Source organism: Oncorhynchus mykiss, chromosome 9, assembly GCF_013265735.2.
Source record: "Oncorhynchus mykiss isolate Arlee chromosome 9, USDA_OmykA_1.1, whole genome shotgun sequence".
Taxonomy (NCBI): domain Eukaryota; kingdom Metazoa; phylum Chordata; class Actinopteri; order Salmoniformes; family Salmonidae; genus Oncorhynchus; species Oncorhynchus mykiss.
In genome coordinates this window covers 67,002,275-67,019,538 of record NC_048573.1, presented here as the reverse complement: position 1 = coordinate 67,019,538, position 17,264 = coordinate 67,002,275, and the positions used below count along the sequence as shown (strand labels likewise).

The 17,264-nt window shown below is 42.6% G+C and overlaps 1 protein-coding gene across 1 annotated transcript in view; it reads left to right on the top strand.

Moving 5' to 3' along the window:
• Positions 1 to 569: 569 nt before the first annotated feature.
• The window catches only part of LOC110532715, an 86,045-nt gene continuing 69,350 nt past the window's right edge, over positions 570 to 17,264 (top strand). Inside the window, exon 1 of the mRNA XM_036988767.1 lies at positions 570 to 2,127. The gene's annotated coding sequence lies outside the window, so the exon portion shown is untranslated. The remainder of the gene's footprint in view (positions 2,128 to 17,264) is intronic.

The following is a 17,264-nucleotide window of genomic DNA, read 5'->3' as shown; positions in this document are numbered from 1 at the left end:
ATGCAAAGGACCAGCCAACACCCCATGCAAAGGACCAGCCATCACCCCATGCAAAGGACCAGCCAACATTTTCTGAAAGAGAACAGTGATTGCTGCACAGCAGTTTACTCAAATACATTCTGTCAAAATGTTCCAATCTTGTGTATTTAACTTGGAATAGACCTAGTCTAGAATCTTATAGATACTTATTTTTACACCTCGTAGGCTATATTCATGGTTTGATTTCACACTAGAGTGGACTTCAGTGCCTAAAACATGATTGTACTGTTGGATAACAACACTATTCATTGTTCACTATTCACTATTCACTGTTGTTGATTTGGATATTGTATTATTATGATTTTTTTTTTCAATTTGATAGGTATCTTGCGTATTTTGTTCTCTGAATTTGATTAAATATACACCACTTGTTACATTTTCAATACACTCGAAACAAACTTCGCAGAATGTTTTGTTCCAGGAATAAGTGCTGTGAGACCAAGTGAACTATAGAATTCTACTATTCATTTTTGTGACTTACACTATTTTTTTTTTTAAATATATAAATCTCTGTGTGAGGTGTGGTTCAGCCTGAGGGCCAGTCTGTATGTGCTATCATGCCAATTCTTATGTCAATGATTGTCATGGCTTGACAATGTGCAATGGAGTTCGCAAGAGCGCAAACCATCTAGGACCAAATAATGTTTTGAGTGAATTTTATAGGCTATCCTTTGTGGAGAATGACTGCATGTTAAGTATGTATTTGGTCATCTGATTACTGCAATCTTCTTTACGGGTTGATGTAATGACAATGTGAACGATTGAAAAAGCTGATGTCAACTCAATGTACAGAAGACATTGTGATATAAAAGGCAAAACTGACCACAGGTCAGCACTGATGCTCTTGAGACATACAGTGCAGCCCTTGGTTCCCTCCTGTCCATTATCTTAAAATCGAAGCTGATCCTAGATCAGCACCTCTCCTCAGTCTTGTTACATGCAGCCCCAGATCTGTGGGAAGTCATGCATAATGCCCCCATCTGCATGCTCCATGAAGAATATGAAGCAGTGTCATGCACTGTGGACAGACAGCAGTCATCTGTTTAAACCCATTAGGGGGCGCCAAAAGACGGGGTTATTCAGTTCATTCTGTACTTGTGTGAGTGCCTTAACAGGGGTCTGCGGAATGGGAAGAAAATGGCCCCCTTTCACTGAGATCTCTTTCTTTGTCATGTTTTGTGGAATGTGACCATTATTCCATCTGTATGCTTTTTGGGCATTATGAAAATTATATGCTAAACCCCGTCCTTGAATTTGAGCCGATGCATAAGAAATGGGGAAATGACGGCTAAACATCAATTTCACAAATGACAAGTCATATATTTTTGTTACGTGCAATTACAGACATGTCTAGCATGCCCAATCTAAATGTAAGAAGAAGAACTCAAATGTAATGTAGAGCAGATCATTTACATAACCGTATTTGCAAGACAACAATGAAATGGGGCTTACTACTGTGTAATGCAATATTTAATTCAAATGGGAGAGGCCACAACAGAATGCAGGCGAGTTGAATGCCGCCCTCTTATGGCCCATTTCAGCAGCGCTCGCGTGCGCACATCAAAGCCTCCTCGCGGGTTGTCGAGAGGAATGGAGAAGCCAGCAAGCGCGTGCAGTTACACCTTGTACACAGATGGCCGTGTGACTCCTATCTTGTAAATTATGTACATAAAGTAACGTCTGAAGGTATCTGCATGTATAAGTGTATATACATTTATGTCGCATCATCTGGGTGGCACATACCGTTAGACCTCCTGCCTGCTCTAGTGTAGATTTAGAAAGACTCGACTCTAGTTGGGATTTTCAAACTTGGATTTACCGACACGCACTAATGGTGAAGCTCAAATTTGAAAAAGGATATCATTTGAAAATGAGTCGTATCTTGCATAATCTGATGGAATATTGCTGTTAAAATCATTAAAGGCAATGAAGTGAAATTTAAAGGTCGCTTGAGCAACGTTTGAAATAATTTGTGTAGCTACATAACGGAATATAAATTATAGGGCTTGTTTAGCTAGCTTGCTAGCTGTCTGGGTTACCAGTTTGCCTAAAAAAATCAGAACGGACGTCACGAGATGATACATTTAGGTAAGTGCAGTTTTCTTGTTTTCTTGCTACATTGTTTCAATTGTAACGAATTTCCAACAGTGCTGGACAGCTTGGAATAGAATCCCTATTTCTGTTCACCAGGGTAGCTTAGGTGTTGCAGTCTGTTATTGTACGCTAACTACCATGATGTCTAATTGGGGAGTTAAATGCTTCTACTCGGTGATATCGTGCCTCACATTTTCTTATTTAATCCCCAGCACAGGGCAGGCTTCTAAATTCATATCTTTTTTCATAGGTTGTTTGCGTTATGTCAGATTTCTGTAGTGCTGGATAGCCTAGTAATTCGCGCCCGTGCGCCTGCTCCATGGAAAATGCCATCAAATGTATTATTTGCCAATTGCTTGTTACGGTATTTTAGCTTCCCCTGCTGAAACAACAAATATATTGCCTTATTATAACCTGGCGTATCCATTTATGATTTTTGTGGGATTTCAATCTGACGTGTCAATCATAAATTATAGCAAACCCTCGCGCGCTAGGTGACAACATTTATCCTGCCACGGCTTCTACAGTCTGCTCCAGCCAGCAGTCAGCCAGCAAGAGGAGCCTTTTGAGGAAGGACCTGCGCTTGGCCGTGTTGTGTTTATTGTAAACAATATCATGCTATAGGCTACAAACACCATCATTAATTGCGTTTTGCTTTTATGTTAAGGTCAAATTAGAATCCATCAACATGATGTGTCTTCTGATGACAACCACACATGGCCCTATACTACAGCCTGTAAAAATGACTACAATTGGCTGTCACTGGCTTGTCCATTTGTAAATCAGAATTGCCATTGCCAAATTATTATCCTCTTTTATTATTATTAAATGTTTTATATATATACATATACATAGTGATGATTCAAAATACACATTTTTTGTTTAAAAAAAGTTTGCTAAAAGAGAGCATCGAAGCACTGGTATAATGTTTTATTGGATCCCCCCACTGGGAGTAATAGCAGATGGTAGCGTCTGAAATGGCACCCTATTCCCTATATAGTGCACTACATTGAACAGAGCCAATAGGGCCCTGGTTAAAAGTAATGCACCATATAGGGGATATGGTGCCATTTTTGGTTCAGCCATGTCCTATAATAGTGATGTACTCAAGTCATTATCAGACCACTCCTTCTTGATAAAAATGCTGAGGACTTAATACATTAACCCCCTGATCCCAGTCACTGAAAACCATAAAGAGTACAGCTTATAATAAATCACTATTCTAATATGAACTATGAAACAGTTTGGTTCAGAGGGGACACTCAGTAGCATAGAAATAAAATATGTGCCGTGGTCTGAGAGGCTTTGGCCATTCTGTTAATCCAATTTGATCAGTAGTATGATATGTAGTGGCCTAGACCTAAAACAGCAGGCCTGTCCATCCACCACGGGTGAGGGCTCCTTCCACCACGGGCGAGGGCTCCTTCCACCACGGGCGAGAGCTCCATCCACCACGGGCGAGAGCTCCATCCACCACGGGCGAGGGCTCCATCCACCACGGGCGAGGGCTCCATCCACCACGGGCGAGGGCTCCATCCACCACGGGCGAGGGATCCATCCACCACGGGCGAGAGCATCATCCACCACGGGCGAGGGCTCCATCCACCACGGGCGAGAGCTCCATCCACCACGGGCGAGGGCTCCATCCACCACGGGCGAGAGCTCCATCCACCATGGGCGAGGGCTCCAGGAATATTAAACCACTTTAGTAGCATGTGTAGTGGGCATAGTAATAAAAGTGCTCATTCATCCATAGAGATGGGAGCTTGAGTAGATGATGCTCCACTCCAGTAGTAGGCCTAGGTCCCTTCAGTAACATGTGTAACTCCTAATACTAAATGATTTCAGGTCAGAGGTGATCTGCTCAGTAGTATGTTGTATTAAAACAGCTTAATTCATCCATTGGGATCAGAGCGTCATCTCAGTAGTAGACCTAAGACACTTTAGTAACATGTTGTAATCCTGACTCATCACAGATACATCCGCTGATTAAGGCCCTCTCACCTGGATTAGATAGACTGTTGAGTGGAAGAGGGAAGGGGAGGACAAGGGACAGAAGAAAGGAGGGGACAGAAGAAATGAGTAAAGAGGAGAAGAGGGGGGAGGGGATGGGAGGACGGTGTTGGAGAAGAGGAGAGGGGACAGGAGAGGAGGGACAGGGGAGGACAGGAGAGAGGAAAAGAGAGGGGGGAAAAGAGAAGGAGACACGAGAGGAGATGGGACAGGAGAGAGGAGAAGAGGAGAGTCGACAGGAGAGGAGAAGCGAGCAGAGAGGGGAGGACAGGAGAGAGGAGAAGAGAAGGGGACAGGAGAAGAGAAGAGAGGGGGAGTGGGACAGCAGAATAATAGACAGTTAGATAATACTCCTTCCTCTCACTCTCGTCTCTCTGAGTGATCTCACTCGCACTTGCACTCGCACTCTCTCTCTCTCTCTCTCTCTGAGTGATCTCACTCGCTCTCCCCCCCCCTCTCTCTTTCTCTTCCCCCCTCTCTCTCTGAGGGATCTCAGTCCCCTCCCTCTCTGAGGGATCTAAAGGTCCTCTGTGTGCTTGCTACCTACACTGCCCTCAGTGTCACATGCTTGACCTGGATTGGACAATAGTAGTTGTTGTGTTCTTAAGTCTTGGGTTCCTCCAATGGGAAGAGAACAACCACTGTGTGTTTGAGTGTTGTATGGAAGTTCCAAGTCCCAGTCTAAATACAGGACAGGAGAAACACTATCAAAGAGTCGGATACTGTGATGGTGATTATGATTAGAGGAGAGGAAGGAAGTTTAACTTCTCTTTTCAAAGTTAGATAAGGCATTTTATGTCTTTGAACATCTCTCTTCAAAATAGATTCTTATTATAAACTGTGTTGTTGTTGTTGTTGGACGGTCTGATGTCTGTGTACAAGTGCACATTTTCATTCAGCTTCTATCCAAACACAAACTATTCCTCTTCCTGGTATGTTGCTCAAGTCTAGACCTGTTAGCTGAAGCAGTGTGTTTTGGGCGTTGATATACAGTTTAAGTCGAAAGTTTACATACACTAAGGTTGGAGTCATTAAAACTCATTTTTCAACCACTCCACAAATGTCTTGTTAACATAGTTTTGGCAAGTTGGTTAGGACATCTACTTTGTGCATGACAAGTCATTGTTCCAACAATTGTTTACAGACTTATTTCACTTATAATTCACTGTATCACAATTACAGTGGGTCAGAAGTTTACATACACTAAGTTGACTGTGCCTTTAAACAGCTTGGAAAATTCTAGAAAATTATGTCATGGCTTTAGAATCTTCTGAAAGGCTAATTGACATAATTTGAGTCAATTGGAGGTGTACCTGTGAATGTATTTCAAGGCCTACCTTCAAACTCAGTGCCTCTTTGCTTGACATCATGGTAAAATCAAAATAAATCAGCCAAGACCTCATACATTTTTTTTGTAGACCTCCACAAGTCAGGTTCTTCCTTGGGTACAATTTCCAAACGCCTGAAGGTACCACGTTAATCTGTGCAAACAATAGTACGCAGGTAAACACCATGGGACCACGCAGCCGTCATACCGCTCAGGAAGGAGACACATTCTGTCTCCTAGAGATGAACGTACTTCGGTGCGAAAAGAGCAAATCAATCCCAGAACAACAGCAAAGGACCTTGTGAAGATGCTGGAGGAAACAGGTACGAAAGTATCTATATCCACAGTAAAATGAGCAAGGTAGAAGGTAGAAGCCACTGCTCCAAAACCGCCATAAAAAAAGCCAGACTACGGTTTGCAACTGCACATGGGGACAAAGATCATACTTTTTGGAGAAATGTCCTCTGGTTTGATGAAATAAAAATAGAACTGTTTGGCCATAATGACCATCGTTATGTTTGGAGGAAAAAGGGGGAGGCTTGCAAGCCGAAGAACACCATCCCAACCGTGAAGCACAGGGGTGGCAGCATCATGTTGTGGGGGTGCTTTGCTGCAGGAGGGACTGGTGCACTTCACAAAATACATGGCATCATGAGGAGGGGAAATTATGTGAATATATTGAAGCAACATCTCAAGACATCAGTCAGGAAGTTAAAGCTTGGTCGCAAATGGGTCTTCCAAATGGACAATGATCTCAAGCATACTTACATAACCAAAGTTGTGGCAAAATGGCTTAAGGGCAACAATGTCAAGGTATTTGAGTGGCCATCACAAAGCCCTGACCTCAATTCCATAGAACATTTGTGGGCAGTACTGAAAAAGCGTGTGCAAGCAAGGAGGCCTACAAACCTGACTCAGTTACGCCATCTCTGTCAGGAGGAATGGGCCAAAATTCACCCAACTTATTTTGGGAAGCTTGTGGAAGGCTACCTAAAACGTTTGACCGAAGTTAAACAATTTAAAGGCAATGCTACTAAATACTAATTTAGTGTATATTAACTTTTGACCCACTGGGAATGTGATGAAAGAAATAAAAGTTGAAATAAATCACTCTCTCTACTATTATTCTGACATTTCACATTCTTAAAATGAAGTGGTGATCCTAACTGACCTAAGACAGGGAATATTTAATAGGATTAAATGTCAGGAATTGTGAAAATTCCTTAAATGTATTTGGCTAAGGTGTATGCAAACATCCGACTTCAACTGTAAATTAGTCAGACTGTCCCAGGTGTTGCTTTATATAGGCTCTTTACCCAGCATCTCTGTTCATCTCGGTATCCATCCCTCATCACATACGTCCAACCAGAGAAATAAATGAAGCTTTTACATGAATCATGCATTGACCCCAGGACAGTTCCAGTTACGGGTATGCCTTTAGGATTTTCCAGTAGCCTTTGATTGAATACAAAATGACTGGTACTTGATACTTTGACTAATAGGACACATGCTTTCATCTCGTCATCAAAGTACTGTATCACTATTCATCCTTCTGAGATTGAAATGTAAGCTCAGATGTCTGAATGATAGATACCTGCTACTGATGTCTGAATGATATAGATACCTTCCACTGATGTCTGAATGATAGATACCTGCCACTGATGATTGAATGATAGATACCTGCTACTGATGTCTGAATGATAGATACCTGCTACTGATGTCTGAATGATAGATACCTGCTACTGATGTCTGAATGATAGATACCTGCTACTGATGTCTGAATGATAGATACCTGCTACTGATGTCTGAATGATAGATACCTGCTACTGATGTCTGAATGATAGATACCTGCTACTGATGTCTGAATGATAGATACCTGCTACTGATGTCTGAATGATAGATACCTGCTACTGATGTCTGAATGATAGATACCTGCTACTGATGTCTGAATGATAGATACCTGCCACTGATGTCTGAATGATAGATACCTGCTACTGATGTCTGAATGATAGATACCTGCTACTGATGTCTGAATGATAGATACCTGCCACTGATGTCTGAATGATAGATACCTGCCACTGATATCTGAATGATAGATACCTGCCACTGTACAAATGCTCCCACAGTTTTATTGTGCAATGTTTTTATTGTGCAAAGGTCTTCCTCAGGCTCAGATGTCTACAATCCTTTGAATGGCCTTATTTAGGTGTGTTGCCAGGCAGAGGACAGTGTAGCAACAACTCTTGTATTCAAACTTTTCTTTCTTTCCAACACACAGACAAACACATTCACACACACACATTCATACACACACACACCTCCCTGGCGGTCGGTTTCGGTGCTGTGCTCACAGGATTAATCAGCAGGAGCTAACGAGCAGGCCTTTAACGGGCTTATGAGAGTTCCTCCATCCGTGTCCCCTCCTCCCCTCACCAGTGTCCCACCTCCCCCCTGTCCCCTCCTCCCCTCACCAGTGTCCCGCCTCAACCCCTGTCCCCTTCCCATGTCCTCTTCCGTGGCAGGTCCTCGCCCTCGTTCCCCTTTCCTACCTGCGTTCCTTCATCGCCTCCCCTTCCCCTTCATCCACGTCCCTCCCCCAGTCCTCGTGGGGTTATTTAAGATACTATTTGAAGAGGTAGGGTTTCAGAAGTTTTTGGAAGTTAGGCAGGGACTCCACTGTCCTGACTTTAGGGGAAGCTTGTTCCAGGACATAGAAGAGCTTTGACTGGGCTGAGTGGGAGCTTCCCTACCGCAGGGGTGGGATGCAAAGAGACCAGAGGTGGCAGAACGGAGTGCTTGGGTTGAGATGTAGGGTTTGAGCATAGCCTGAAGGTATGGAGAGGCATTTCCCCTTGCAGCTCCATAGGCAAGCACCTTGAAGATGATGCGAGCTTAGACTGGAAGCCAGTGGACTGTGCGGAGGAGCAGGGTGACATGGGAGAACTTGGGGAGGTTGAACACCAGACGGACTGAGCTATTCTGGCTAAATTGCAGGGGTTTGATGGCAGCAACGGGGACCCCAGCCAACAGAGAGTTGCAGTAGTCCAGACAGAAGATGACAAGTGCCTGGATTAGGACCGGCACCACTTCCTGTGTGAGTAAAGGTCGTATTCTACTGATATTGTAGAGCGGGTCACTGCTTTGATGTTTGCAGAGAACAACAGGGTGTTGTCCCGGGTCACGGACATGCCAAGTCTCCCCGCCCCCCTGAAGGGTTTGAACCCACCAGTAGTGTGGGTCGATAGGGCAGCGTGGCACCGGGGCACCAAAGCAGTGACCCCCATGTGGCAACGGGGCACCAAACACAAATAGATCACTATTTAAGTCAATTATGTCATAATGAGTGTATTGGCGGCGATTTGTGCAGTGATTTTATTTCTATGACCAAACTGCTGTGCCCTGGACGGAGCAATACGCCACAGGGCAAAACTCACCGAGCTTCTGCTCCTAGTCACAGTCAGTGGCCATGTCTGAATACCAATACTAGCGCACTACACACTTAAACTGCATTTCGGCAGTTGATCTAGTAGAATTCACTCGTCTTTTCCGACATGTTTGACAACATCTGATAATGAGATAAATTGACGCGCTGTACCAAAATGAATGACTGGCGGGTATTGGATGGCGCCTTCCGAGTACTATTTCTACAAATTTCACATATTATTAAAAAAAAAAATATTGTATAATATTTAGTACACTAGTATGGGTATTCGAACACAACCAGCCACTCAGCCTATGGAAATATTACTATGCTAATGGAATCAAATAGCTCCAGTCATTTTTCTCTATCCCCAATCCATCCACTCTCGTTCCTCTCTTTTTCTCATGTTCTCTGTCCTATTCATCCCTGTGCAAACAGTAGTTGTTTTTGTTCAAGCAGAAATGTAGCTATAGTCACTGCTTTCATTCACACAAACACTGGCATATTTAATCAGGGAGAATCCCCCACAACCCCCTTTTTTGTCTGTGCCCCCCCCCTTCATTTCTCTCTTGTTCTCTTTCACACAACATTTTTCCCACCCCTTCAAACCAGCCAGCCCCATTGCTTCTTTCTCCGCACATTTACAGTCGCTCTGGTCCAGGGTTAAGTGCCTTGCTCAAGGGCATATCAACAGATTTTTCACCAAGTCGGTTCATGGATTTGAACCAGCAACTTTTTGGTTACTGACCCAACGCTCACCTGCCACTCTTTTTCTCTAAATCTCTCTCCCTCTCTCGCGCTCTCTCTCTCTTTCTTTCTTTCAATTTGGAACCTTGATGTCCCCTCTCTCCACTCTCATTCCCTTTCTGTCCACACACTCACACACACACACACACACAAACACTGCACCCCCCCCCCCCCCCCCCCCCCCAACACACATGCACGACCACGCACACAGTGAAACACAAACACACACTGGCACGCACCCCATTCCCCAGGCTCCTCCTTTGTCCGCCTGACTAAATCACCAGAAGTTGTTCAGTCCCAGGGGATTAATGTGTGTATGCCCATGAAGGGAGGGATGAAAAAGAAGGGAGAGAGGGAAAGCGGGAGCACAGTGTTTGTTATGTTTGCAGTGCAGCGACTCTGTGGTACAGAGGGACCCTCTGTTGTCCATGTCCATGGTGTACTATGTGATGGAGACTGTGGTAGCCTAAATTGTGTGATGGAATTCAGTTTCCCATGCTTGCATTAGCCTGTACATTAACTACATTTTCAAACTTTGAGTTCATGTTTCATTAGAGAAGTATGGGGTTACCACGTGACACATTTTACTGTAGCTAGTTTGTCATGTTTGCAGTAGACTGTAAAAAAAAATCTACTTTGAGTTCCAGTTTCAGAGAGAAGTTTGGGGTTAAATGGAACTGAGCAGTAATTGGCAAATTGTAAACGATTCGTAATAATCAACTGAAAGAGTCATGATGATTTCTGCTGTGCATTAAAAAAATATATATATTAGGCTGCATGTCAAGTGTCCACACCTATATGGTCCATAAAGGGCCTGGAGGGACAGGGAGGCAGAACACAGCTGGATGTTCAGATCTCATTACATGTAGGCCTACTTGATGTAACTCCATTACTGCAAGGCTGAATGGATGAGATTCAGACCAGCAGTGACATGATGTGATTGTGAACATGTGCCTTCACACAAAAACACAGGGTCTACGATCCAAATGGCAACATATTTCCTATATAGTGCACTCCTTTTGAGCAGGGCCCTGGTAAAAAGTAGTGCACTATTTAGGAAATATGTTGCCATTTGGGACACACACCATACAAAGCCTCCCAAAACCAGGCTTTGTCTAAGCAGTATTTTGTTTGTTATCCTTATCTCTTATGACCACTGATATTTATCATATTTGCTGCCAATTTGGGAGGTAATTTCCCTGGTGTCAGGATTTGTTATTTTTTTTAAAGAGGACATGTGTTTGTGTGCACGCACGTATGGTAAAGTTGTGTGTGTATTAGAGGTCGACCGATTAATCGGAATGGACGATTAATTAGGGACGATTTCAAGTTTTCATAACAATCGAAAATCGGTATTTTTGGGCACCGATTTGGAATATATAAAAAAAAACATATATATTTATATATTTTACACCTTTATTTAATCTTTATTTAACTAGGCAAGTCAGTTAAGAACACATTCTTATTTTACAATGACGGCCTAGGAACGGTGGATTAACTGCCTCGTTCAGGGGCAGAACAACAGATTTTCACATTGTCAGCTCAGGGGGATACAATCTTGCAACCGTACATTTAACTAGTCCAAGGCTATAACGACTTGCCTCTCTCTCTCATTGCCCTCCACAAGGAGACTGCCTGTTACGCGAATGCAGTAAGTCAAGGTAAATTGTTAGCTAGCATTAAACTTATTTTATAAAAACAATCAATCAGTCATAATCACTAGTTAACTACACATGGTTGATGATATTACTAGATATTATCTAGCGTGTCCTGCGTTGCATATAATCTGACTGAGCATACAAGTATCTAAGTATCTGACTGAGCAGTGCTGGTCAGAAGCAGGCACGTAAACATTCATTCAAACAGCACTTTCGTGCGTTTTGCCAGCAGCTCTTCGTTGTGCGTCAAGCATTGCGCTGTTTATGACTTCAAGCCTATCAACTCCCGAGATGAGGCTGGTGTAACCGAAGTGAAATGGCTGGCTAGTTAGCGCGCGCTAATAATGTTTTCAAACGTCACTCGCTCTGAGCCTTGGAGTGGTTGTTTCCCTTGCTCTGCATGGGTAACGCTGCTTCGAGGGTGGCTGTTGTTGTGTTCCTGGTTCGAGCCCAGGGAGGAGTGAGGAGAGGGACGGAAGCTATACTTACACTGGCAATACTAAAGTGCCTATAAGAACATCTAATAGTCAAAGGTTAATGAAATACACATGGTATAGAGGGAAATAGTCCTATAATTCCTATAATAACAACAACCTAAAACTTCTTACCTGGGAATATTGAAGACTCATGTTAAAAGGAACCACCAGCTTTTAATTTATTTATTTGTAATAATGACAATTACAACAATACTGAATTAACACTTATTTTAACTTAATATAATATATCAATAAAATCAATTTAGCCTCAAATAAATAATGAAACATGTTCAATTTTGTTTAAATAATGCAAAAACAAAGTGCTGGAGAAGAAAGTAAAAGTGCAATATGTGCCATGTAAGAAAGCTAACGTTTAAGTTCCTTGCTCAGAACATGAGAACATATGAAAGCTGATGGTTCCTTTTAACATGAGTCTTCAATATTCTCAGGTAAGAAGTTTTAGGTTGTAGTTATTATAGGAATTATAGGACTATTTCCCTCTATACCATTTGTATTTCATTAACCTTTGACTATTGAATGTTCTTATAGGCACTTTAGTATTGCCAGTGTAACAGTATAGCTTCCGTCCCTCTCCTCGCTCCTCCCTGGGCTCAAACCAGGAACACAACGACAACAGCCACCCTCAAAGCAGCATTACCCATGCAAAGCAAGGGAAACAACCACAAGCTCAGATCGAGTGACGTTTGAAATGCAATTAGCGCGCGCTAACTAGCTAGCCATTTCACTTCGGTTACACCAGCCTCATCTCGGGAGTTGATAGGCTTGAAGTCATAAACAGCGCAATGCTTGACGCACAACGAAGAGCTGCTGGCAAAACACACGAAAATGCTGTTTGAATGAATGTTTACGCGCCTGCCTCTGCCTAGCACTGCTCAGTCAGATACTTGTATGCTCAGTCAGATTATATGCAACGCAGGACACGCTAGATAATATCTAGTAATATCATCAACCATGTGTAGTTAACTAGTGATTATGATTGATTGATTGTTTTTTATAAGATAAGTTTAATGGTAGCTAGCAACTTACCTTGGCTTACTGCATTCGTGTAACAGGCAGTCTCCTTGTGGAGGGCAACGAGAGAGAGGCAAGTCGTTATTGCGTCGGACTAGTTAACTGTAAGGTTGCGAGATTGAATCCCTGAGCTGACAAGGTGAAAATCTATCATTCTGCCCCTGAACGAGGCAGTTAACACACCGTTCCTAGGCCATCATTGAAAATAAGAATGTGTTCTTAACTGACTTGCCTAGTTAAATAAAGATTAAATAAAGGTGTATTTTTGTTTAATTAGGCATAATAGGCGCCCAAAAATACAGATTTCCGATTGTTATGAAAACTTGAAATCGTCCCTAATTAATCGGCCATTCTGATTAATCGGTCGACCTCTAGAAAGGGCAGTGTGGAGTGCAATAGTGATTGCATCATCTGTGGATCTGTTGGGGCGGTATGCAAATTGGAGTGGGTCTAGGGTTTCTGGAATAAGGGTGTTGATGTTAGCCATGACCAGCACTTCATGGCTACAGATGTGAGTACTACCGGTTGGTAGTCATTAAGGCAGGTTACCTTAGTGTTCTTGGGCGCAGGCACTATGGTGGTCTGCTTAAAACATGTTGGTATTACAGACTCGAACAGGGAGAAGTTGAAAATGTCAGTGAAGACACTTGCCAGGCGGTCAGCACATGCTCTCAGTATATGTCCTGTTAATCTGTCTGGACCTGCGGCCTTGTGAATGTTGACCTGTTTAAAGGTCTTACTCACATCAGCTGCGGAGAGAGTAATCACACAGTCTTCCGGAACAGCTGGTGCTCTCATGCATGTTTCAGTATTATTTGCCTCGAAGTGAGCATAGAAGTAGTTTAGCTCGTCTGGTGGGCTCGTGTCACTGGGCAGCTCTCGGCTGTGCTTCCCATTGTAGTCTGTAATGGTTTGCAAGCCCTACCACATCCGACGAGTGTCAGAGCTGGTGTAGTGCGATTCGATCTTAGTCCTGTATTGATGCTTTGTCTGTTTGATGGTTTGTCAGAGGGCATAGCTGGATTTCTTATAAGCTTTCGGGTTAGAGTCCCGCTCCTTGAAAGCGGCAGCTCTAGCCTTTAGCTCAGTACGGATGTTGCCTGTAATCCATGGCTTCTGGTTGGGGTATGTACGTACGGTCACTGTGGGGACGACGTCATCGATGCACTTATTGATGAAGCCAATGACAGCTGTGGTTTACTCCTCAATGCCATTGGAGGAATCCCAGAACATATTCCAGTCTGTGCTAACAATCCTGTAGCTTAGTATCTACTTCATCTGACCACTTTTTTATTGATCGAGTCACTGGTGCTTCCTGCTTTAATTTTTGCTTGTAAGCAGGAATCAGGAGGATAGAATTATGGTCAGATTTGCCAAATGGAGGGTGAGGGATAGCTTTGTATGCGTCTTTGTGTGTGGAATAAAGATGGTCCAGTGTTTTTTCCTCTGGTTTCACATTTAACATGCTGATAGAAATTTGGTAAACGGATTTAAGTTTCCCTGCATTAAAGTCCCCAGGTACTAGGAGCGCCTCCTCTGGGTGAGCGTTTTCTTGTTTTCTTATGGCAGAATACAGCTCATTCAATGCTGTCTTAGTGCCAGCCTCAGATTACAGCTATGAGTCTTCTTGGGAAAGTCTATAAAATCTTTGCACACATGGATTGTGCAATATTTGCCCATTATTCTTTTCAAAATTCTACAAGCTCTGTCAAGGGGTTGGGGATCATGGCTAGACAGAAATGTTCAAGTCCATAGATTTTCAAGTCTGTTTAAGTCAAAACTGTAACTAGGCCAATCGGGAACATTCACTGTGTTCTTGGTAAGCAACTACAGTGTATATTTGGCTTTGTGTTGTAAGCTATTGTCCACTGAATGGTGAATTCCTGGTATAAAGTAGACTGAAGCAGGTTTCCTCTAGAATTTTTCCTAAGCTTAGCTCCATCCCGTTTCTTTTCATCCTGAAAAACTCCCCAGTTTTTGCCGATGTCAAGCATACCCATACCAGGATGCAGCCACCGCCAAGCTTGAAAATAAGGAAGCTGTTACGCTGTGATGTTTTGTGTTGAATTTGCCCCAAACATAAGGCTTTGCATTCAGGCCAAAAAGTGTATTCCTTTGCTGTGTTTTTTTGCAGTATTACTTCTGTGCTTTGATGCATGTTTTGGATTATTTCTATCATTCTTTTCTATCTGTCATTTAGGTCATTATTGTGGAGTCACTACAACATTGTTGATCCATCCTCAGTTTTCTCCTGTCTCAGCCATTGAACTTTGTAACCGTTTTAAAATTACCAATGGCCTCATGGTGACATCCCTAAGCAATTTCCTTCCTGTCCTGCAGCTCAGTTCAGAAGGACGACTAGATCTTTGATGTGTCTGGGTGGTTTAATACATAATCCACAGCATAATTATTATCTTGACCATGTTTAATGACATATTCAATGTCTGATTTGTTATTCTTACCCATCTACCAATCACTGCCGTTCTCTTTGAGGCTTTCGATAAGCTCCCTGCTCTTTGTAGTTGAATCTGTGCTTGAAATTCAATACTTGTGTGTGTGTGTGTGTGTGTGTGTGTGTGTGTGTGTGTGTGTGCATATGTGTGTGTGTGTGTGTGTGTGTGTGTGTGTGTGTGTGTGTGTGTGTGTATGTGTGTGTGTGTGTGTGTGTGTGTGTGTGTGTGTGTGTGTGTGTGTGTGTGTGTGTGTGTGTGTGTGTGTGTGTGCATATGTGTGTGTTTGTGTATGCGTGTGTGTAAATGTGTGTGTAGGAGAGAGTCAGTGACTGTGAGGGAGAGAGGGATGGGCTGTGTCAGTGTGAATGTGTTTGATGCACTGTGATAACTCTGTTCCATGGGAACTCCTTGCCCTGGGGACACTGGGGAATAAGCTCCTGTTTAAAGGAGATATTCCCCCGTGTCACCTATTTCCTGCTGAGGCCTTACCTATCGACCCATGTCTGTCTCATTCATAGACTCACTTATATAATGTCTGTCCCCATTCCCCACTGTCTGGTCCCAGATATTTTTGTGCTGTCATGTCCAATTCATTTTCAATGACCATAGGAGTTGGTAAGATAGCACAAACAGATCTGGGACCAGGCTAATGTCTGTCCTATATAATATGTTTGTCTCCACTCTGGTTCCTTTCCCTTGTTTGTGGTCACATCAATTGATAAGGTCAAAGGACAGGAAAGGACAAAGAGAAAAGTTCAGGTTAGCACTGTAATGTGAAAGAGGTATAAGTCAATTGAGAGGTTTGGAATAATATCACTGTAGCTACCTGACTAGACAGCAGCTGGACCTACAGTACCTCTATGACATGTATCTACAGACAGAATAGAGTTTGTGCTCTTTATAGTTATAGTGTCTACCTTTCATCTTTGTCTCAATCCTCATTCTGTAAACAGACTATAGCCTTAACGTAGGCCACAGATGGAGGAGCTTGCAATAGCATGTATTACTGTACTGTATGGGTCTAAGTAGTAATGTACAGTGCCTTCAGAATGTATTCACACCCTTTGACTTTTTCCTCATTTTGTTGTGTTACAGCCTGAATTTCAAATGGATTCAATTAAGATTTTGTTTCACTGGCCTTCGCACCTTCTTCGAAATGTGTGCAAATTAATAAAAAATAAAAAGCTGAAATGTATTAACAAAGTATTCAACCCTTTTGTTATGGCAAACCTAAATATGTTCAGGAGTAAAAATGTGCTTAAGTCACATAATAAGTTTCATGGACTCACTCTGTGTGTAATAATAGTGTTTACATTATTTATTTATTTTTATGACTACCTCATCTCTGTACACCACACATACAATTATCTGTAAGTTCCCTCGGTCGAGTAGTGAATTTCGAAGACCGATCCAGGGACGTTTTCCAATGCTTCGCAAAGAAGGGCACCTATTGGTATATGGGGGAAAAAAGCAGACATTGAATATCCCTATGAGCATGGTGAGGTTATGAATTGAGCTTTTGGACGGTGTATTAATACACCCCGTCACAAGAAAGATACAGGCGTCCTTCCTAACTCAGTTGCAGGAGAGGAAGGAAACCGCTCAAGGATTACACCATGAGGCCAATGGTGACTTTAAAATAGTTACAGAGATTAATGGATGTGATAGAAAACTGAGGATGGATCAACAACATTGTCGTTACTCCACAATACTAACCTAAGTAAAAAATAAGGAAGCCTGTTCAGAATACAAATATTCCAAAACATGCATCCTGTTTGCAATAATACACAAAAGTAAAACTGCAAAAAATGTGGCAAAAAAATTAACTTTATGTCCTGAATACAAAGCTTTTGGGGCAAATCCAATACAACAAATCACGGAGTACCAGTCTTCATATTTTCAAGCATGGTGGTGGCTGCATCACATTATGGGTATGCTTGTCATCAGCAAGGACTAGGGAGTTTTTTTATTTATAAAAAGTAACGGAAAAGAGCTAAGCTTTCC